We start from the raw sequence: 24,755 nt of genomic DNA, 5'->3' as shown, positions 1-24,755 counted from the left end.
GTGTTGAGGCCAGAATAGTTGATTCTAGAAGTGTGGGTGTTTTGCGACTTGTATCCGAGAGTTGAACTGGCGAGCTAAATGGAAAGCTACCAGGTGATTTCTGGATGTGTATTGTTCTCCTGACCAAAACTTGTGCTTTGGTGGAAATAGGTGAAACCTATTTATACGAGTTGTAATGAAACGTACACTGGCCTCGTAAGAAGTGGAAACAGTTGAGTAATGGAAGAAAGTGGTAACGGGTAACGTCTGGAATTGATGCTTCCATAATGAAGAAAACGTTTCACCATTACTTATTATATTTACTAACCGCCTCACTCTTATGACACTTTCTTGTAACGGGCATATTACAGGCCGCACGCTGTAAACCGCCAGACCAATACCCTGACGAGTATCCCCCAGTTTGTGACATGTTTTGATGTCTCGAATGTTTTCGTGGAAAGCGTGTAGCAGGTTGCTACGTGTGGAATGGTGGCATGCCAGTAGCCGTGGCATAGCGACGTGCTGGTAGCTGTGGCATGGTGGCATGCCAGTACCCGTGGCATAGCGACGTGCTAGCAGATGTGGCGTGGTGGCATGCCAGTAGCCTTGGCATAGCGACGTGCTAGCAGCTGTGGCATGGTGGCATGCCAGTAGCCGCGGCATAGCGACGTGCTAGCAGCTGTGGCATGGTGGCATTCCAGTAGCCGCGGCATAGCGACGTGCTAGCAGCTGTGGCATGATGGAATTCCAGTAGCCGTGGCATAGAGACATGCTAGCAGCTGTGGCATGGTAGCATGCCAATATCCTTGGCATAGCGACGTGCTTGTAGCTGTGGCATGGTGGCATGCCAGTAGGCTTGGCATAGTGACGTGCTAGTAGCTGTGGCATGGTGGCATGCCAGTAGGCTTGGCATAGCGACGTGCTAGCAGATGTGGCATGGTGGCATGCCAGTAGCCGTGGCATAGCGACGTGCTAGCAGCTGCGGCATGGTGGCATGCCAGTAGCCGTGGCATAGCATCGTGCTAACAACTGTGGCATGGTGGCATGCCAGTAGCCGTGGCATAGCGTCGTGCTAGCAGCTGTGGCATGGTGGCATGCCAGTAGCCTTGGCATAGCGACGTGCTATTAGCTGTGGCATGGTGGCATGCCAGTAGCCGCGGCATAGCGACGTGCTAGTATCTGTCGCATTGTGGCATGCCAGTAGTGATAGACACATTTTTGTGTCTGAATGATCCTCAGTGTCTCTATTGTTAGTGCTTGATTGTGTGCTTATTATGGTGTTTTATGTGTTTGTAGGTGTTTTTAGAGAAATACACTTGTGTGGAAAAATTTGCTCGAAAAGTTCTATTTGGACCCCCAGAGGAGATTTACTATTCGGACCCCAGTTTTGGCTAAGGGACACACAATTACTAAGGGGCACCTCTTTCGATAAGGGCCACCTTCTTTACTATTCACACCCCAGGGCGTCACATGCTAAGGGAACCCCTACTCTGGATAAGGGGAACCCTTCTTCATCGTTTAAACATTGCAAAATGGCGGGAACATATTTCAGTTTGCTGTGTACTATTCTGTTGGATTTTCGGAGGGATTACATTGAGATTTAATCACTGATTTCAATTGGGATGATCTTGATAGGCCCATAAAATGTTGGTATGTGTGTTTGATTGAATTTATTTGGGTTGGATAATCCGTAGGAATGCAAAACAGGAGAAGCTAGTTTTCTCGGGTTTTCTGGGAAAGATTGGGAAGAGATTTACTTGGATATTCTCACGGATTCAGACTTGTATGGGCTAGTTGAGTCACAATAGGATTGGTATGTGTTTTTGGGAAGTTACGTGCTGAGTTGGATAACAAAAAGAGGAGGTATTCACGGGATTTCTTGGGAAGTTACGTGCTGAGTTGTTCCCTGCAGTGAGTTTAAATCTGTCCGAGATGAGCAGCAGAGTGTTGGAGTGTTCCAGTTGCAAGATAACACAAGAGAACGCGTGAAGGAGTTTTGGGGATAACACTGATCTAGCTGTTATTCCACGGTTGGTGATGAATGGTTCTTACGAAAGATAGATAAGTATTCTAATCTTGTCAACGCTTGGTAACGGCGAAGGATTCTTTAATCATCCTTTTCTTTATTATTGTCTTTATAATTATCTTACAACCAAAACCCCCTTTGTTATTTACTTTATCTTGCTAATACAAATAACCTACCAATTACACAGCTCTCTATGGGAACGATCTCTTACTACCGCTATATTACCAGTTAATTAGTGGGAAATATCTTGATTAATTTGTTGAGCCTACGACAGCCCATCAAATTTTGGCGCCGCTACCGGGGAGCAGTCGCTAATTGATTTGTTATTTTTTTAGCTTGTTTTTATTTTTGTTTTTATTTTCTCTTTTGTTCTTATGAGTCGTCATGTTTCCTTACGGAAATAACATGTACGGAGCACAAAATTACACATGCAATAGCGGTAATCAATATGGTTTTCAATCTCATTCATATGATAACTACCAACCATCTTATCTTATACTAATATAAAGAAAAGAGGTATTTTTGGTGAAGTCTTTCTTTTGGTGAAGCTTTTTCACATCACAAAAATGCCCCTCCGAATTTTAAATTTGTCTTCTAAAAGTTACGTAAAAAAAGGAATTGTCGAGAGGACGGATCTGTAAAGCGTCAACATAATGACCCTGAGTTCGAATCCTGCTGTCCCCATTTTAGCATTTGTTTTTTTAACCTTTTCTTTCTTTGTTTCCTATCTTTAGAATTTCTTTTTCTTTGGTATCTTCAGAAGAATAGCAGATTCATGAGAAACACCATTCCTCTTCTTCGTTCTTCTCAATTATCTTGACGCCTCGAAACCAAAATAAAGCAGAAGAATTGGTATTTTTCCCCTCTCGCCAATCATCCATTGTTGGTCCATTCGGAACCAAAATAAACCAAAATAAAGCAGATTAAATCGGGGATAAGAAAGATGGTTCATTCGGAAGCAAACACCAAATCGGTAGAATAGAAGGAAACGAACAACCCTAGATTTCAATTGAAGGATATTCATCGATCTCTTTTCAATTATCAGTTCACATTGGTGAGAAAATTTGTAACTTTTTTGATTTTTATTTTAATTGAAATGGGGAATTTATACTTATCGTTAAGTTTTTTGTTTCTATGATAATCTGTTCTTAATTTGGTTTAATTGGATGTGGGAATTGGGAAATGCAGGGACTTTTTTAAGGTTGATTAGTTAATTTTTTTTGTTCCATCTCATTTTGATGGAGAAGAAACTAATTGGGTTCTGACCCATTAGTGTAAGATAATGGAGGATACAAGTGGGTTTAGATCTGGGGTGTTTATCGGGAAATTGTAGATAAAATGATGTTGGAGCAAGACTATGAAGAATAAGAAGAATTTTGTAGCTTTTGTGATGAGGAAGAAGAAGAGTGGACAATATAGGAGGAGAAGGAACAAAAATCTATGATATTAGGTAAGGAGGGGATGTAAGAATCATGAAAATGTTCTTGAAAGGTATATCTATCCCTGAGGCATGTGATTTGGGTTCTGGGTATTCAGCAATAAAATTTATTTTTATGTAGAGGAGCAAGTTGCTCACTACTTTCCTTTGATTGATGGTCTGGTGGAGGCATTGGCACAACAAGATTCGTCATGTTGTTGCTTTTGCAGATTCTGAGATCGTTTATGATCAAGTGAGTTATTCTTTCTTAAGTATCATATAGTATTCTTTCTTAAGATTTCTTTTTCAAATTTTTGTATCATATGGTATTCCAATTTTTGTTCTGGACTTGGAAGTTAGAACAAAAAATGTTTGGAATCTAAACTAACTTGCTGCTGTCTAGGATTTAGTATATGTGAATATTGTTTAGGCATGGATTTTTCTTTGTTTATGGTTCCATTTTCAGATTGCTCTTTAGGATTATGCCCAAGTTGTAACATACAGCTTTTTCTTGTTGTTTCACATGGTCTAGAATGAGCTACTGCAAATTTGAGGCTGGATGTTTGGTGGCTTCAGATCCATTTGCGAAACTTGAGCGAGTTATTTTTAGAATTACATATATAGTCGCACGTCAAGTTTTATGAAACTTAGTCGAGGTATTTATGTAGGATTACAATAAATAGCCGTACGCTGTCTTTAAGTAAAATGCATATGAATATGTTTGGGCCAGGTAGCACATATAATAGGTGTGACCTTAGAAAACAATGGTGATAAATAGAACAAAGTAACTTAGTGGGAGGGGTGGAGCAAGATGATGTTTTATTTACTGCACCTTATTTGAGCTTGGCAGAATGAGCCATAAACTATAGTAGGATCAATTATATTGGGTACACGAAGAGGTTTACTTTACCAGGTTGGTCCTTTTTTTTTCCTAATATGAAGTTAAAGTCAATTAGTAATGGGTCTGTTTGTTTTCACATGATTTCATCCATGTAACATAAATAAAGTATTATGGATATTCTAATGAAACTAGGGAAAAATTCGTTATTGGGTGTGTAAATTGTTAATGTTTTCCTCAAAATTCATATGGGTTGAATTAGTGGGTTTGTATGTTTTGCATATGCCAACTCAGTGGGAATAACATGTTTAAATGACTGGCTTTTATTTGTTTTAATATATATACTTACGAAAATGAAGTGCGATTGATCTGGTATATGTATCTGAGCTCCAGCATATGGCATTTTAGTGCAATGCAGTTGTAACTATTGGTTGTTTATAAGTTTTGAGTCAACATGGCCAGGTTACAGTTTAATTGTTAGATACACAAATAAGATAAAAGTTTGGTTTCCGACTTAGATCAACTTATGCGACTCATAACATTTGTTTATAATGCACACATTGCTAAATTCAAAACAGTCATCTCATAAGTTGGTCATATTTTACACACAAAAGATACATAACTAGAGCTGATTTAGAGAACGGATGATGATGTGGAGGTAGTGTGAGCGTCGAGAAGAGAATGAATCAACTTTTAAGCCGTGACATATATGATACTTACGTTTGAGCATTCTGCTCTTCCAATCTGTCACTCCATGATCATACCTTCATTTTTTTCGAAAAGCCAAAAATGATTGCATTTCTTTCTTATATGAACATTATAGACGAATTCAGGTAGAAACTAGAATTACTATTTAGCTTGATGCAATCTGATTTTCTTTGTGGTAATCGTATTATAAGCATCATGCCGGTATATGACAACTGTTATCTTGAGTCAGCACAAGCCATTTTCAGGATTTTCTAAGCTTTTGGTTCTTTGTTACAGTTTAGTTATGTCATGCTGAATTAGTTATTATTTAGTAACGATGTCATATTGTTTCCTGTAGATGTTTAATTCCCTTATCATGAGAGGGTGCTTATTTTTGCTCTACTGCGTTGCAGGTTGTTTGATGGACGCGGTCAAATGCTGGAAAAGATACTATTTTTCTTGCAAATGCTTCTTTATTAAAGTAAACTGGAAAATGAATGTTATTTGCTGTGATTGGTGCTTTAAAGTTGGGCATCTCAAAAAGACATATTGTCAATCGGGATCTACAAAATGAGCTTCTTGGGGAGTCAGAAGGCTTGATCTATTCCAGAAAATCAATCGAGGACGGTGATGTTGAGTAACCGGGGTTCTCGATTAGAGCTGTGAGTTTTTGCACAATAACAAGTATATGATCTCAATTTTAGTCATATTTGCTGTGCATTTTTTATATCGGAACCAAACAATTTTGATGTGGTGGGTTATATTGTTGCTCAACATGTGAGTTTGACAAATTTTTCTGTACAAGGAAGTTTTCATGTCCTGGAAAGTATACTGTATAAAGTGCATCAGAGATACATTTTGTATAAATGGATGTTTTAGACTAAAAAAATTATTGAGTAAAGTATTCAATTTTTAACCGGAACGGTGCGCCTGCGTCTAGGCTAGGATACTAAAACAACATAAATCATTGACTGAGCGTTGATTTTGACCGGTGATTACTACACGAAAACAACGAAATTACCGAACGGAACAGCAGGCGCATCGCGCGTGCGTGCTATACTAGTGGGTATAATCAAAACCAATCTTTTGGCTATGATCAATATCCCACGGAATCTTATGGATACTCTCATGCATATCAACAACCTTTTGAAGGGTATGTAAGTGAGAAACCACAAGGATGGGGGGATAATTGTTCTTCTAATGATAATTATTCTAGTCTTGCAGATCTAATGCACCAATTTATGGATAATTTGAATCGGGATAATCAAAAGTTGGACCAATACATTCAAAATACGGGAGAATACTATAAAAAGACCGAAGATACACTCCAAGAACTTCAAGAGGGCACGAAAAACTTAAGGAGAGACATGAATCAAATTAAGGAAGAATTGGAAAAAGATGAGCAACCCTTGGAGAATCATTGTAATGATGATGAAGTTATCCCAGCTCCGGATCGTAATAATGATCATTCGCCTATTCAAAAGGAGGAGCCTTGGTATGACCGAACCATTGTTATGAACGGTGTAACATACTCGAATGCATATCAATGTTACAATGAATGTCCGAATTACAATGTTTTTAGGCCGGTTGAGTTGCAAGAAGTAGACCCGATTATTCCCTCGATGGATACTCATACAGAATACCCCAAAATCTATACTGAAGAAGAGTTCCTGAAAGCTGAATTTGATTCGGATGACGAGGTTGTTGAAGAGATGGAGATTGAGAATGAAACCAAGTTGATTGAAGTCGTGGAAGATCCAGTTGAGCTAGATAATAATAGTTTGATAGAGGACCACGATATACTTGGGGTAAATAATTCACTTGAGATAATTGATGAGGATCCGAAACAAGGTTTTTCTAATCCTTTGCTTAATTCTATATCTATTGATCCTTTCCATCCAACTGAAGTAGATTCTAAAAGAGTTGTTAACCCAACTTTTAAGAAAATACCTCACTTAGGATTGAATTTGTGTGCTTCCAAAGTTTTAACGGATTATTTTGCTTCTAAGTATCCACCACTTGATGTGTTTGATTCGAGTATTGTGCAGGTTCACCAAGGTGTGGAACCTTTTGAAGTTCCCGAATTTTATGTTCTCTATTCACTTTCGAGTGTAGAAAGGACTAACCGTGTGAGAAACTTCAATAAATTGATAGCTTCAATATTTATATCTTGTGATAACGTTTTTGTGAAGCTATTATTTGAATTGCAGATTGTTATTTGGAAGAATTACCAAATTTTCAGATTGTGGGTGTACGGACGATAACAATAACGTCGGGCTGACGACGTTAAACCAAGCGCTAAATGGGAGGCAACCCATCGGTTTTGTATCTCTATACCGTTTGTTTTTAATTTTCTTAGTTTTGCATATCATATCTTGCATTCCCATCTTAGATTTTACAAGTCCTATGTCTATAATGAAAGTTTTGACGAATTCTCGTCAGAAAATTCTGACTGCGCACTTGTCACCAAAATAGCTCTCGAGACTTCATATGGAGTCCGATTTTAGTGGTTGACCCCAAATTTTAAATAGTACAGACTCACCTTTCTTTTCCAAAAAGAATATTTGAATTCGGAGTCTGTTAAGTTGCAGCGATAGGCCTGGACATTTGAGTTTCGATATTTTTCCAGAACTTTTTTAGATTGCATGTTTGTCAGTCCGGAGGCCATAAAAGTCAGACCGTTTATCGAAACACTGTGAAATTATGACAATTTTTAGAAAAAACATAGGTAAACAACTTTCGTTTAGGATGTTTTTCCTAGTTCCCTACTCATTTGTACAGTTTTTGAGTTTTTCAGGGCTGTTATGTCAGAAATCAGAATTTTCGGTTTTGAACATTGAGGAAAATGTTGAGTTTAAGTGTGGGGGAGTAGTTAAGCATGTTTGGTTTGCATATAAAATAAATAATAATACTCTTTGATTTCTTGCATTATTGAGACTTCATCTTTTGGAGTTAATTATGAGCTAATTAGGATGACACTCTAAACCTTTTAAGGTTGAAATAGTTCTTACGGCTATAGACTGGGTTCCACTTTATCATTCCACAATCGTTATATGTACATTCATAATTGAATGCGAAACTAAGCTATGGTAGTCATTTGAAAGAGTCATCCTCGCAATTAATCATTACTGAATCACTTTCTTTTTATTTTTGCAGTTATATGTTTCTCTAAAGTGATTTGGTAGGATCCTGATACTACCGTGGATGTTGTAGCAAGGTAATCATTGGTTGAGTATTTGAAATCCCCATAGATAATTGTCTAACACTCATAGAGAGTGAGCCGAAAAAGAAAAGAAATAAAAAGAAAATAAATAAATAAGGCTCATCTTCATTTATCGACACTAATAAAGGATAGGTCCGGAATTGCGGATTAATCATAGTCGATGAAAACAAAAACCATATCATCATTATATAGAAAGTCAAAAAGACTATTGATGAGGTTCTTGATACTTGGATAGCAGTATGTGTGAAACGTTGTCCCTGTCTCCGTCGCCTAAGCAAACGTGGAATGCAGGATCCAAGGAAACTATCATGTACTTGCTGAAAAGGAACATGGGCTTAGAATATCTAATCATGTGGTCGAGTTAAATGGGTGCTTCTCTCAACTATTGCGCTATAAATAAGAATCCTTTGACGACATTCATACAAGTATTGTGGGTAACATCTTTCACATTAGTCAACATTTGGACACTTTACTTTTTTATTTCCATTTTCTTATCTATCCATGTGATTCAGTATGCGAGTGTTGTGACAAACGTTGGAACAAGTACGATGACTATCTTAGTAGAGTTTTGCAATCAGGTTGAATGCCACACGTAAGTAGTGGCTTACATGTGATGATTGGAATGTATGTGGGATATTTGCAGCTAAAGAACATATGCAAGCTAATTATTTGGCTTTCTACTTTGTGTCTATCCTTAGTGGTTCTTTCAAGGCGAGAGATTGGAGTAGGTTTTGTGGGTATACCTATTGTAAGCCCTCACGAGACTATAACTCGTCCACTAGGGACACCTAGGGGTTTAAAGGCCTGTTATTCATGCTAAGAGTAATTGTATCCTCACGACATGGAGTTGTTGTATTTAGCATTAGTTTTATTTAGTTTTCTCGAGGACTAGCAAAAGCTAAGTGTGGGGGAATTTTATTAGGTACAAGTCATAACTCATGAGTAGTAATATATAAGTCTTTAGTAACTAGGTTCCGAGTATCAGGTCGAGTTTCGACGATTTCCAAGTCCGAACTCATTCCTCCTCGCACCAAGCTCCCCAACCGAGTAGGACGGAGGAGTGATTTTGACTAATTATATATAGATATTTAGGATAAACACTCGATATTTCTTGGTTTGTTTAAACTTTAATCAACGCGGGAGTACAAAATGAGACATAAAGAATATACCATAAGCGATAGCAATAGCTATATGCCTAATATGCACGTGCTTACATTTATCAATTACTTTTTAATATGTGGGACACATCTAAAATATATGGCTCAACCATTACTCTGAACAATCTCATTCTTAACCATTACTCTGAACAATATATGGATCAACTTACAGTTATAGATGAAGATCTTTTCACAGATATTAATCCCAGATTATCTCCCATACAAATGGACGTTCTTACTAAGGAAGTAAATGCAGTAAAAATCAAACAAGCTCTATTCTCCATAAACTCAGAGAGTGCTCCTGGTCCAAATGGTTACACCAATAAGTTTTTCAAAGTTTTTGGGAAACAACTCATCCCAATTGATAGCTATGGATCAATTTTTTTTTTAAGGACCTTGATATACATCTACTCATGAATCACACAAACTTGATGCTAATACCTAAAGTGGACCACCCATCAAAGCCTTCTCAATTCAGACCCATAAGGCTATGCAAGGTCATTTAAAAAATCGTTGCAAAAATCCTAGTTAACCAAATTACGGAGCAGCTACGATGTGGTCGGGCCACATCATACGAGTATGTGGCACATCTTCTTTTTTCGCCACGTTTTGGAAACTATTTAGTTTTCTGCTTTTCAAGGAGTTTTAGAGGGGGCGAGTTTTTAGTTAAAACTAACTTTTTTATTACGTGTAACTAAATAAAGAGAGGCCACATACTTTTTTGATGTGGCCCTGACCCTTACTCCCTTTTCTAATAAGCCCTTATCAAAGTGCCTTTGTACCGCAAAGATCAATTCATGATAACATAGCAATCGCTGGAGAACTGTTCCATCATATAAAAACTCCAAGCCTCACCAAGGACCCTAAAATAACGCTCAAACTGGATATCCAAAAAGCTTATGACAGCATAGATTGGGGATTCATCAAAACCGCTTCCACCAAGCTGGGATTTTCAACAATCTTTATAGATTACATTATGTTATGTGTCATAAAGGTTACATACTCAATCAACATAAATGGTACAACACATGGATATATCAACCCAACTAGATTTATTAGACAAAGTGACCCGCTATCTTCATACATCTTCATAATATGTTCGGAGATCTTGCCTGCGAATTCGGAAAATCTTCAAAATCAAAAGTTGATTCAGGGTCTTAGCATATAAAAAAAAACCATTGTTCATTTAATGTATGATGATGACCTGCTAATCACTTATAAATCTTATGCTCAGAGTAGTCTTCTTCTCAAGAACCTGCTTCACTCTTATGGCACTTCGACGGGTCAGGTAATTAATACTTCCAAATCAGTAATTATTCATCACCCGAGATTGGATCCGATCAAGGTTAGTAATCTTAAAGAATTCTTCGATATGCCGGCAACATTAATATCTCCAATCTATCTGGGAGTCCAATTCAAGCAAGGAAGAGCATCTAATCACACCTTTGCGCCACTCCTACAAAGATTAGATCGAAAAGCTAAAGGATGGATGGCAAAATGCCTAACCCAAGATGGAAGGTTCGTACTCATTAAAACCTCCCCAATCCCCACCTCATACACCTTATGCAAACACAAAACTTACCCGTCGATGTCTGATAGACGCATTTATATGTCTAATTTGTCCTTAATGTTTCGTATTGTTAGTGCTCGTTTTTGTCCTTATTATGGTCTTTTGTGTGTTTGTAGGTATTTTTTTTTGGAAATAAATATTGTTGGAAAATTCGGCTCGAAAAGTTGCTCGGTGCACCCCTGGAGGACATTGCTATACGGACCCTCACTTTGGATAAGGGGTAACCTAATTACTAAGGGGAACCCCATTTCTAGGCAGTTGCTAATCGCACCCCTGGACTGGATAAGGGGCCTTCATCTTCCCCATTCAAATATCAGTTTTGGCGGGAACTCAAGTGGCAAAATTAGGGTTCGCATCTTGGTCGGGATTGAAGGAGACTCAATGGCGGATATTTGTTGGGATGACTATATTTGTCTTAAAAGGCCTGGTAATGGGTTTGGATTCGATTAAAATTGGTCGGAATTGCCGTTGGAAGAAAATAGGGAATGTTGTTCTCGAGTTTATTCCCGGAATGATTTGTTTGGATTTGTGAGGAGTTTAAGGCAGACTTGAGCACAAAAATGAATTGGTATCGGCCTGTTCTATCTAAACAGGGTAGTGATGAGTCACAGAATCGACAAAGGAGGAGTTTTGACGAAACAAGGAAACAAAATATTCTCGGTAATATTTTTGGAGTTCTGCGTGTGGCTGGAGGAAGTTGGATTCGTGCTGGCTGTTGACTGAGTCTGTCGGAATGTGTCAACACCATTCAGACACGCGACAAAGTTGAATATGGAAAGATATTCCGGAGAGTATATTTTCTTTACCGCCGAAGTTATGTGGAGGATTGGGAGAAGATTCGAGAAGTTAATGAGGCCATGTCAAGTATTTAAAGTGCTGGGATGTCATAGAAGAGGATGGAGAGTTGGGGGGGAGAGAAAGAGAATATAACAGAGACAAAAAATCAGAGTTTCAGCAACCTCCATTGCTGCTGCTGCACCAAGAACACGAAGAACATAAGACCCACACCGAGCAGTCTTATTTTGCTACAAATTTTGCGACACAAAGGCAACAATCTTATTTTGCTACAGTTATTGCGACACAGCGGCAACAGTCTTAGAGCAACAGTATCAGTGACACATACTGTGGGTCGTTCTGGTTTGTAACAAATATAATTGTTACAAACCCGGTTTTAATTGTTGTTCCTCCCTTTTCATCCTTGTAAGCACCTTTTTGAGCAATGAAAAATTCTTTTGAGTGTGTTTTCACCATGAGAAGCTAAACCCCACCACCGGAACAACGGAGGAAGCAACTTTTCATGATTGTGGTAAATGAATTAATTATTTTATTGACTTGTTGCATAGATTTAATTGCTTTATGATTTCTATTAATTACTTGTTATTTTGTTAGATGCCGCATGCTTAGTTTTAATTACTTCAGATGCGTCATGCTTTTAACTTACAAATAATATTTTACGAAACCTATTTTTGGCAAAGAACTAGAGTCACAACTTATTTTGTTTGAGCTATATTGTCTAGAAGTAATGACTGAACCACAACAATATGAAAAGTAGTGAAATCCCGAGTCCCGGTCTCTCTTCATCCTGTGACAAATTTTGTATATATACTTTTCCTTATTTTCTTTATTAAGTCTTAAAACAAATTCTCAACAAATCTGAGTGAACGAATCATCTTACTACAACATCATTGAAAATCACATCAATTTTTGGCGCCGCCGATGCGGATTTGTTTATAAATTTGTTTTTAGTTTTTTTTTATTTGTTCCTTTTTATGCCTTTTGGTATTTCTTGTTTGCTTTCAGATTTGGAACTGAGCTAAAGAAAAGGGGAGAAAGTGTTGAAAATAAAAGCGAAGCCAAAGAAAAAAAGAAGGAGGAATCCAAAAGGAGTGAAGAAGAAATTTTTTGTATAAAGATTTTTTTTTTTTTTTTAATTAAGGTTTTTATTTTTGGACATTTTTTTTTATTTTCGGACGTTGAACTTTGGGACTTTATTTTTTTCAAAACCCTACAGAAGGGTAGTTTTAAATATAAACTGTGTGCAGAGAAGGACGACGATTAAAATATCGTCTCGTCCCCTCGGGTTCCTACACTGACATTGGAGTCGGTGGCCCGAGTCGACTTCAACGGTTCATCCCCCGTCTGGAACGGAAGGTAAGAATTCTAAACACCCGTGAATCCCCTGTCAGCGGGTTTACTGGATGATTTTGTATGCTTATATGTTGAGGACCTGAAATCGGATTTAATTTTTTAGTAAAGGGCAAGGCCTGGCCAAATCAAGATAAGGACTCGGATTTAATCACCGTTTCCTTCTTGCCCGCCTTAGGAACACGTAACCTACGCAAACTTAAGCCTAAAATTTTGACTAGAACGAGACCGATAGGGTAACGAGCTTAATAGGAAAGTCATTCGAGAAATATTGGTTACTCTTTTAAGCATACTTCGAAGTTCATGATGGTTTCTATGAGTTGAATGCGTGACTGCGCCGCTTTGTAATGCGGTGAGGCCTTGGGTATCAAAGCTCCACGCAACTTCCCTTGCCTCTATTCAACTTACTTTGACTCGGATTGATTCCAGAGGGGTTTTCTTAAGTTGTAACGAATTCCCTTTCGAAGGATTAGAAGTTGTTCTAGAAACAATCTAAGTGGAGACATTATGCTTTTTTTTTGCTAGATAAAATAGGCTTGTTGTGGTCGAGTCGGCCTTCTTTGTGTTTGTTTAGAATTCTCTTGCAGTTAGGATGTCGAACTGGTATTATAATAGCCAATACAATGAGTATCCGACTGAGCAGCTTAGACATTATCCTTTTTATGAGCATAGTGTGAATAGTGATTGGGAACGCGAAACCTTTGAAGATTATGGTCCATACCATTGTGAGCCCAATTACTATCCACATACCCACAGGTCATACGAGCAAAACAATCCTTCTATTTCTCTAGAAGAGTCTCTCAGGAGTTTCAATGAGTCAACATGGAAGTTATTTATGAAAGATACTTATAATATTCTTCTCCCAAAAGATTCCGTGGAGCGGTCAACTAAGATATCTCTAGAAGAGACCCTCAAGCAATTTACTGAGAATACAAATAGGAATGTGGAAAAACTTGAAAAAAAGAAAAAAGGGAAAGAAATATTATCGTATCTTCACAGAATTGAAGAGAGGATTATATGGAGTTAATACAGAAGATTAGATGATGGTGAGGTATAAAAAGGTCCCTGGAATGTCTTAGAGGGGTTACAGAGAGTTGGGGAAGGCTTTGGAACATCACAGAGGCGAAACACGATCACCATAGAAAACTGATGTTGCTGCTGCCATTGAAGAACACGAAGAACATTGACCCACAAAAGCAGTAATTTTTGCTATAGTATTTGCGACTGCTCAGCGACAGTCTTAGAGCTACAGTAACAGTGACACATCCTCTATATCGTTCTTTTCAGTTTGTAACACTTATAACTGTTGCAAACCGGTTATCATTGTTTCTCTCATTTCATCATCTGTACACCACCTTTGAGCAATAAAAAATGACTTTTGAGCGTGTTTTCCTAATGATGAGCTAAATCCAATCCTTGGGGCGACGGAGGAAGCCATTCTCTCAAGAATTATGTGGTAATATTTATTTTATAAATTTATGCAATATTTTTATATGATTAATTGCATTGATAAAAAATAAATTAAATGATTCTTATTAATCAAATGTGTTTTGTCTTGATGATGCATGCTTAGTTTTAGACTCTTGATGCGTTATACTTGCGACTAACATTTGATATTTTGGGAATCTGATTTTGGCAATACTTTAGAATCGAATCAATTGTTTAAATTGCATATAAATTAATTTAGAGTCACATAAGTATTGATGAATGGTGAAATCCTAGCTCCAGCCTCTCCATAATTTTCACAACATATCAACATTTATTTGCTTTATTTTCTTTGCTTTAAAATTAAGTCTAAAATCTATTGCTTTCACAAGTCTCAACGAACTTTTTACTACAACTCAATTTGAAATCACATCAATTTTTGGCGTCTTTAGGCTAGAGTTTTTAGATTTTTTTTTTTTTCATTTTTATTTTATTTGTTCTTCTTTACGTTTCTGGGTTTTTGTCTTTTCCTTACAGATTTTGGAATTTGGAGAGAAAGAAAAATTTGCCAAAGTTTTTGGTAAATACTTAAAGATCTGGAGTAAAAGCAAAGCAAAAGGAGCGAAAGAAAAGGAGAATAAAAATTAATTAAAAAAAAAGAGAGAGAGAGACAAATTTTTTTAGATTATCTTTTTCTTTTGCACTTTATTTTTGGACTTTGGACTGTGGACTTTGGGACTTTATTTTTTTTAAACCCTACGGAAGGGTAGTTAAATATCAACTGTTTGCAGAGAAGGACGGTGATTACGAAATCGCCTCAGCCCCTCAGGTTCGTACATGACATAGGAGTCGTGACCCGAGTCGACTTCAGTGGTTCATCCCCCGTCTGGTACGGGAGGTAAATTTGTCGAAACACTCGCGAATCCCTGTCAGCGAGTTACTGTATTCCTTCGTTTGCATATATGTTGAGGATTTGAAAACGACTGCTTTAATTTCCTAGTAAAGGGCAAGGACTGGCCATACAAGATAAGGGTTCGGATTTCATCACCGTTCCCTTCTTTCCCGCCTTAGGAAAACGAAACCAAACGCGAACCTAAGCCTAAAATTTGACTAGAACGAGATCTATAGGGTAACGAGCTTAATAGGAAAGTCATTCGAAAAATATTGGTTACTCTTTTAAGCATGCTTCAAAGTTCATGATGGTTTATGTGAGTTGAATACGCCGCCTTGTAACGACGGTGAGGCCTTGGGTATCAAAGCTCTACTGAGCTTCCATCTTCTCGATTCAACTTACTTAAACTCGGATTGATTCCAGAGGGGTTTGCTTAAATTGTAACGAATTCCCTTTCGAAGGATTAGAAGCTGGTCTAGAAACAATTTAAGTGGAGCCATCATGCTTTTTGTTTGTTAGAAATCAGTAGGTTTGTTGTGGTGGAGTCAGCCTTGTTTGTGTTTGCATAGAACTTCTCTTCCTTTTAAGATTTCTTTATTTTTATTTTGTTTTTATAGTGTATGCCCAAGGTTATTAAAGAGCGGGCTTGGAAAAGAAACACTCTAGGTCGATTGATTAGTGGAAAACCTAGTAGTTCTTCTTGTGGAGGCGGGGAGCTCGAAGACTCTTCTTTTGAGAGCCCTGTTTTTGGAAACTTCAGTTTTGAGAATCTGTCTCTTCGTGAGGAAAATACCTCTAGTACTTCAGCTGTGCCAGCAATGGCAACTTTGAAAGATCACATGTTCCCAACTAGGTCCACCCGAGCTTCATGCATTAAACTGCCAGACACTATGGCTAATTTCGAGATAAAACCTAGTATTTTTCAAATGATCCCTATATTCTTAGAGAAAGATGATGAGAACCCTTATTTTCATATTAGGGACTTTGAGGAAATTTGTGGGACAATTAGAATAAAAGACCTTACTGATGAAGTCTTGAAACTTAAGATGTTTCCATTTTCCTTGAGAGATAAAGCCAAGACCTGGCTGAACAACCTACCATCTGAATCCATTGAAACATGGAGGGAACTTATTGCTGCTTTCTATACGAAATTCTACCCTAAGCATAAAATTGAGTCTGTTAGGCAGAAAATTAGTGCTAGTGTGCAACAAGAAGGAGAGTCTCTTTATAGGTTCTTAGAGAGATTCAATGATCTCATATCCCAGTGTCCTCACCATGGATTTGATAAGATGAAACTCGTAGAGATTATTTATGATGGTTTAGACTATTCAACCAAAGCCATGGTTGAGTCTATGTGCGCTGGTGAGTTCACTAGTAAAAGTATTGATGATGCTTTTACCTATCTAGGAGCTATCGCTGAAAAATCCCAACAGTGGGAGTCTTGTGTTGAACCCCCCAAAAGACTCTTGGTCAATTGAAGTAGCACCAATGTGGTAGATACAAGCTTCGGGTCTGATGCTAAGTTTGCTGCTTTGTCTAGAAGGTTAGAAGCTTTGGAATTGAATCATCATACACATAAGTCTCTTTTTGAACCTGATGATAGGTTTAGAGCCTCTCAAGTGTGTAGTTGTGGAGTAGAACCCAATAACTCGTTATGGGAAGGTCATGTTAGTGAAGAGCAAGCCCATGCTGTCTATAACAATGCTAGGTTTGAGAACCGTCAGAAGTTTGATCCACACTCAGAAACTTAACCCTGGTTGGAGAAACCATCCTAATTTTTCTTGGTCTAAGGGTCAGAATCAAGGACAATCTAGTAATTCTCAGCCTCCCCCAGGTTTTGGTTATGCTAAGAACTCTTAAGGTCAACCCCAGTTTCAGAATGAGAAAAAGATCTTCACCTTAGAAGAAACCCTTACTATGTTAGCAAAGAACCATGAGATGTTATCAAAGAACCACTATGGTTTTCAAGAAGAAACCAGGCAGAATTTTAAGAATAATTCCCAGTCTCTTGCTAGCTTAGAACTTTAAGTCGGCCAAATAGCTAAGTTTCTTAGTGAAAGAGAAGATGGAAGATTCCCTAGTCAAACTGATCCTAACCCTAAAGGAGAGAAATCGTACAATCATGTGAATTCTATAACAACCCTTAGGAACGAAAAGAAAGTTGACAATAAGGTTTCCATGCCTGATAGTGAACATGTTGTAGTTCACCCTTCTGAGCCAGAAAATGAGGAGACTGATAAAGTCTCCAAAGAGACCAATGAGGGTCATGCTGAGCCCGTCTTTGTTCCCAGAGCCCCGTTCCCCCAGCTTCTAGTTTCAACTAAGAGGGAGTCCAATTTTAATGATATATTGGAGGTTTTTAAGCAGGTTATTATAGACCTCCCATTGTTAGATGCGATTAAGCAGATTCCCGCTTATGCCAAGTTTCTTTAGGATATGTGTACGCGAAAGCGAATACTTAGTGTCAAGAAGAAAGCCTTCCTAGCTAGTCATGTGAGTTCTATTATTCAGAATACCACTACTCCTAAGTATAAAGACCCAGGGTCCCCTACTATTTGTTGCACAATAGGTAAATACCGTGTCGAGAAAGCTTTGCTTGACTTAGGAGCCAGTGTGAACTTACTTCCATACCATGTGTACCTTAAGCTAGGACTTGGTGAGATGAAACCTACCCAGATGACACTTCAGTTAGCTGATAGGTCCATTAAAATTCCTCGTGGTATGATCGAGGACGTTCTTATTGAGGTCGACAATTTTATTTATCCAGTGGATTTTGTTATCCTAGATACCCAACCTGTCCCTGACCCAGAGAACCAAATACCAGTGATTTTAGGTCGCCCGTTTTTAGCTACATCCAATGCGATCATTAACTGTCAAAATGGTATTATGAATTTGTCTTTTGGTAATATGACTATTGAGCTGAACATTTTTAGTATTAGTAAGCTACCATCTAAATTAGATGACTCGAACATAGAGGAGGTGAACATGATAGGAATATTAGTCGAGGAGTCATTACCAAACACTTTGTTAGAAGATCCATTAGAGAAATGCCTAGCTCACTTTGGGATTGATTTTGATGATGATAATGTGATTAATGAGGTGAATGCTTTGTTAGACTCAACCCATTTGTTAGACACTAATAATGGATGGAAACCTAAGTTCGAACCACTACCAGTTTCTAAGTCTACACTAGTTCCTTCGTTAGAAGAGCCTCCTAAGTTGGACCTAAAACCATTACCAGATACTCTGAAATATGTGTTTTTAGGCCCATCTGAGACTTTACCTGTGATTGTAGCATCCGACTTGGATAGTGATCAGGAAAGTAGGCTAGTGACCATCCTTCAGAATAACAAGGAAGCTTTAGGATGGACCATAACAGACATTAAGGGTATAAGTCCTACTGATTGTATGAATCATATCTATTTAGAGAGTGACACCAAACCTTCTAGGGAGATGCAACGTCGACTGAACCATAATTTGAAAGAAGTAGTTCGAACCGAGGTTCTTAAGCTGTTAGATGCAGGCATTATCTACCCCATTTCAGTCAGTAAGTGGGTCAGCTCCGTTCAGGTTGTTCCCAAGAAATCCGGTATTACTGTAGTCCAGAATGATAACAATGAGTTAATCCCAACCCAGGTGACCACGGGTTGGCGTGTCTGTATTGACTATAGGAAATTGAACAAGGTCACTAGGAAGGACCACTTTCCCCTTACCTTCATCGACCAAATGCTAGAGAGATTAGTTGTACGTAGCCATTATTGCTTTTTAGATGGATACTGCGGTTATAATCAGGTTGTTATTGCCCCAGAAGACCAATAGAAAACCACTTTCACCTGTCCCTTTGGTACCTTTGCGTATAGACGCATGCCTTTTGGGCTATGTAATGCCCCTGCGACCTTTCAGCGTTGTATGTTGAGCATATTTTCTGACATGGTAGAACGGTTCTTAGAGGTCTTTATGGATGATTTTTCAGTGTCTGGTTCGTCTTTCGATGAGTGCTTGCATCATTTGTCATTAGTTTTGACTAGGTGTAAGGAAAAGCTATTAGTGCTTAATTGGGAGAAATGTCACTTCATGGTTCGATCAGGAATTGTTCTAGGGCATATCGTATCTTCGAAGGGTATAGAGGTAGACAGAGCCAAAGTTGACCTTATTAAAACTTTACATGTCCCAAAAACCGTAAGAGATATTAGGTCATTCTTAGGGCATGCAGGTTTTTATCGTCGATTCATTAAGGATTTTAGCTTGATTTCTAGACTTCTTTGCAATTTGCTTGCAAAAGACGTTAAGTTTGTCTTTGATGATGCTTGTTTAGAGGCTTTTGAGAAGCTTAAGAATTTACTCACTACCGCCCCCATAGTCCAGGCACCCAACTGGAACCTACCCTTTGAGATCATGTGTGATGCTTCAGATTATGATATTGGTGTTGTGCTAGGTCAGCGAGAAAATAAGTTACTTCATGTGATTTACTATGCTATCAAAACTCTGAATGATGCCCAGTTGAACTATACCACTACGGAGAAGGAACTATTAGCTATTGTGTTTGCCTTATACAAGTTTAGATCCTACCTCTTAGGTTCTAAGGTCATAATCTTTACTGATCATGCTGCTTTGAAGTATCTTCTTTCCAAGAAGGATACTAAACCTAGATTGATTATATGGATCCTATTGTTGCAGGAATTTTCCTTAGACATTAGAGACAAAAAAGGTGCAGAAAATGTAGTAGCAGACCACTTGTCTAGGCTTGTTGTGGATACCCTTAATGATTCTCCTCCTGTTAGGGATAGTTTTCCTGATGAACAACTGTTCTTTGTTACCCAAGCACCTTGGTATGCGAATATAGTGAATTATCTTGTTACTGGTCGAATGCCCCAACATTGGGGTAAACAAGATCGTTCTAGGTTTTTAGCCGAGGTGAAGCACTTTTTTTGGGATGATCCTTATCTGTTTAAGTATTTTCCAGAACATATTATTAGGAGATGTATACCTGAGAGTGACCAGTCCAGTATTATTTCCTTTTGTCATGATCATGCTTGTGGGGGTCACTTTAGTGCTAAGAAGACTGCTGCTAAGGTATTGCAGTGTGGATTCTATTGACCTTCATTGTTTAAAGACTCCCATAGTTACTGTGTTACTTGTGAGCGTTGCCAGAAGTTAGGAACCATTTCCCATAGGAACATGATGCCCTTGAACCCTATTTTAGTTGTTGAGGTATTTGATGTGTGGGGTATTGACTTTATGGGTCTGTTTCCTAATTCTTTTGGTAACCTTTACATCATTGTCGCTGTAGACTATGTCTCTAAGTGGATTGAGGCGGTTGCGTGTAAAACCAATGACCATAGGGTTGTGATTGAGTTCTTGAAAAAAAATATACTTACACGTTTTGGTACACCGCGAGCTATAATTAGTGATGGAGGGTCGCACTTTTGTAGTGGACCTTTTATGCTTTTGATGAAGAAATATGGTATTACATATAAGGTAGCTACCCCATATCATCCACAGACTACTGGTCAGGTAGAGGTTTCCAATAGGGAGATAAAACGTATATTAGAGAAAACAGTTAATCCTAATCGGAAAGACTGGTCGTCTAGGCTTACTGATGCCTTATGGGATTACCATACTGCGTTTAATACCCCCATTGGAATGTCGCCTTATCGTCTTATGTATGGAAAGGCATGTCATTTACCTGTTGAGTTAGAACATAGAGCTTATTGGGCTGTTAAGCAGCTAAATTTTTACTTGACAAGGCAGGAGCCCATAGAAAACTCCAGCTCAATGAGTTGGAAGAGATTCGTATAGATACTTACGATAGTGCGAAGAAGTATAAGAACAAAATGAAACTTGTGCATGATAGAAATATTTTAAGGAAGTCATTTTCTCCAGGTTAAAAAGTTCTTATGTATGATACCCGCTTCCATCTTTTCCCTGGGTAGTTACGTTATCGGTGGACGGGTCCTTTTATTGTTCGCACTGTCTTTCCCCATGGAGCTGTTGAGATCGAGACACCAGATGGGAGTAGTTCTTTGAAGGTTAACGGTCAGAGATTGAAACCCTTTTTAGAGCCCTTTCCTACAGGTGATGTTGAGGAGGTCCCTCTGGAGGACCCTGTTTACCCTTGATTTACCATCGAGGCGATTGTATGTTGTATATTAGTTTTTGATTTCTCTCTTCACCCAGGTACTATCTTTCCGACTTCTCTCTTTACTGATTCCTCATGTTACTTTGCTTTTTGGTATTGCTCTTTCATTAGAAACATTGAGGACAATGTTAGATTTAAGTTTGGGGGTGGGGAAGAAACTTTTTGTTAGCTTTAGTTGCAATAAATAAACTCCAGAGCCTAGAAATTTATGCTTATTAATTTCGGCACTAACCAATCTAAGTGGATGTGAACATCTTGGTTGTAGGAGTTGAGGAACCAATCTGATTAGATGGAAACATCTAAAGAGTCTATTCATAAAAGCACAGAGCTCAGGTGTTAGAATTAAAAAAAAACATGGTAGTTTCACCATAACTCGTTGAATCCTAATCCCTTCTGTTTTTATTTCTTAAGTGACTAGGTGGGGCACATGACTCAAGTTATTACCATTTCTAGGTGAAATAGGGTGATTGAGATACCAAAAAAAAAAGTTTGAGACCAGACCATCAGACCAACCAGAATAAATTCAATAAAGTCGACCACTGGTGCCCTTGTATATTCCAGTTGTGTTGACCTAGAGTTAGGTTTATCTACCTCTGGTCCCCTTGTATATGCCAGTTGTGTTGATATTAGTTAGACCGGTATCTCAGTCCATTAGGATAGGATCATCTTGGCAGAGGCCTTCAGACAGATATGGGAAACACCGTTCACTTTAACCATCTATTTTTCTCTTTATCCATCTTCTTAATCTTTCCATATGATTGGTTGACTCCGGTTATGATGTCTAGAAACTATCTGAGTAGAGCTCTGTCACTTATATTTGAATAATAGTATGCTGAGTGCAAACTCATGTACAACAATTGGAAATTCGCATCTGGGTACTTCCTCCTATAGTCAATGTTTGTATGCCAACAAAGGAGATTCTTTAGTGCCTTCCAAGGTTCTGCGTAGATAGCTAGGGTCTGGAGTAATGGTTTTGTGGGAACAATTCTTGGCAGCAGATGTGATCAGAAGAGACTACACCGCGTGGGAACCAAAATAGGTCGTCTGGAATTGTATGGGCGTCCATGGAAGCAAAGGGATCGGCTGTATGCATAAGAGAGTAAACTGTCCATGACCACGAGGTTTGGCGAGATGGATAAAAAAGCGGCCACAACTGCGATCCTTTGATGGTTGTGATCACGATCCTTGACAGGGAGGAGTGTGGTGGCTACAGGAACGAACTTTGGAAGGAAGGAGTGTGGCATTGAAGAGGCTTCGGCTCTTGGAGAGGACTTTGAAGCTTATGGAGCAAAATGATGAAGCTCCGGCTTCGGATCCTGGAGCAGTTTATGGAGAGGATGCTAAAGCAGAGCGACTTCTGGCTCTGGAAGCGGAGGCGGCTTCCCGAGAAAATGTTGAAGCGGCTCCTGTAAAAAACTCCAGTGAGGGTGCCATTAACCCTTGACTCCGAAAAAACGAATTGATACGATATGGCATGGGAAGACGTCACAAATGGTGTTGGTCGGCAAGTAGCGTTTTTCTCCTTATGGGAAATAATGCGCTTCTTCTGTTCGATTCTCCCTTTTACTTCTCAGAGCCTTGGCGGCTACAATGTTGAAGTCGAAGGCTGCGTCAATCAGCATGCTGTCAAACTCGACATACTTCAAGTGAACAGTGGTTAGGAGTCTCCAGTTTCGTTTATCAATCGTGCTTTCTAGGAGAGGTTGGGGTTCGGGAATGGCTTTCTTGGCTGGAAACGGCTGCTTTCCTGATGCAGTGCGGTTGAGAGCTGCGAGTATGTCTTGACGATGCGCCTTGTAGAGATACATAATCTCATAAAAATGGTTTATCATGGACTGCACGATTTGGATGGAGTCCCAAGTAATTATGCATCTACTGATGGGAAGAGGGTCTCTGTGAACCCAGGAGGGTTGCTGATTTTCTTTTCCTTGATTTTGGAGAAGTCGTTCCTGATCTCTACGTGTGATAAAATTGGATTGCTGATTTTTCTACTGGGCGTTTAGGAGAAACGCGAGCCTCTTCATATATAAAGGCGCGTCCTGCTGAGGTGCTTGCGCCAGATGTTAAAAGTATTCTTTGTCGGTTCCATCTGGGGTTGACGTGACTCTTGTGGTAACCGCTCCGCTAGTGTCTTGAGGAAAATATGCATCTCTTTCTGAGTTGTATCCATGTATGTCTAAGCCTTACGAGAACCTTTTGTCTTTCCATCAAATCAACAGTTGTAAGAGGAAATCAGCTTCTGCTGGCTCCTCCAGTCTCCCGTCTGGATGGTGGAGTAGCAGCGGTTCTGGTGACGGTTGGAGCTGTCACATTTGGAGAAACGTTGGGAGCGGCGGCAGCGGCTCTGGCTCTGATGATCGGAGGCGTAACACCTGAAGGAACGTTTTCCACGCCGCTGGTGTTGGCAGGTGGCGTATTAACCCTACTGGAAGGAACGTTAGCACTGGGAATAATTTCAATGCCAGTGTTCACAGGGTTTGTTGCTGATCCGGACCGTTTCCGAGGATGTAATCTCGAGTTGGGAGTTCTACCGGGACATGTGCATAAACTTTGAGTTCAACGCTCCCTGGTTCGTTGAGGGTTTCACCGAGATCCAAAAGTTGCAAATTGAGGCGACCGAAGGCTCCTCCGCGGATGTGATCAATCAACAGGAAGCGGAAATCGGAAGGTTTCCCAAAAAGTTGAAGCTGAAACAGGCGGCTCTCCAAAGTGCGAGTGAGGTTTTCTCTAAGAAGAGCAAGCCATTGCTGAATGATTTTCTTTGAACATCTTTTGTATTCTGGACCTCTTTTGCTTAGTTTTTATTTTTTTGAAAGGCAAACGAAACGCCTAGTTTATGGTTTGGTTTTCTGGTTTTTGGATTGGTAGATGATTGTTACCTATGAGGGTTTTGGCTTATTCTTTGGAATGAATTTTTGGAATAATCCCGTTTTGATTATGACTGGTAGTAGCATTAATATCCCTGGAGAGTCATGGAACCATGAATGTTGTATGACGGTAGAAAGTATGGGATGAGATTTTTGGGGGATAACATGGTTGTCGGTTTCCAATGTGAAAACTTGAAGTAGTAGATTGTATACTATATCTAATAAGACTTACTCAGTTTTAGGGTCTCCCAACAATATGGATCTTCTGGGCGTATGTCTGAGCTTCATGAGCGACGTCGTTGTATCCGTGATAAGTCCCCAGTCATTCTTCATCGTGTGATAACTGATAACTGAGCCATTGAACCCCGTGCGATTGTTTGATTCTACCAT

At 39.0% G+C, this 24,755-nt stretch overlaps 1 long non-coding RNA gene across 1 annotated transcript; it reads left to right on the top strand.

The window, feature by feature from the left end:
* Positions 1-2,736: 2,736 nt before the first annotated feature.
* On the top strand, positions 2,737-5,848 carry LOC113358362. The gene is made up of 3 exons (XR_003364512.1): positions 2,737-3,059; positions 3,194-3,675; positions 5,361-5,848. It is a non-coding gene; the product is annotated as an uncharacterized LOC113358362 (long non-coding RNA).
* The last annotated feature ends 18,907 nt before the right edge of the window (positions 5,849-24,755 follow it).

Source organism: Papaver somniferum, chromosome 3, assembly GCF_003573695.1.
Source record: "Papaver somniferum cultivar HN1 chromosome 3, ASM357369v1, whole genome shotgun sequence".
Classification (NCBI taxonomy): domain Eukaryota; kingdom Viridiplantae; phylum Streptophyta; class Magnoliopsida; order Ranunculales; family Papaveraceae; genus Papaver; species Papaver somniferum.
The sequence above is the reverse complement of the archived record's forward strand: the minus strand, read 5'-3'. Positions and strand labels throughout refer to the sequence as shown.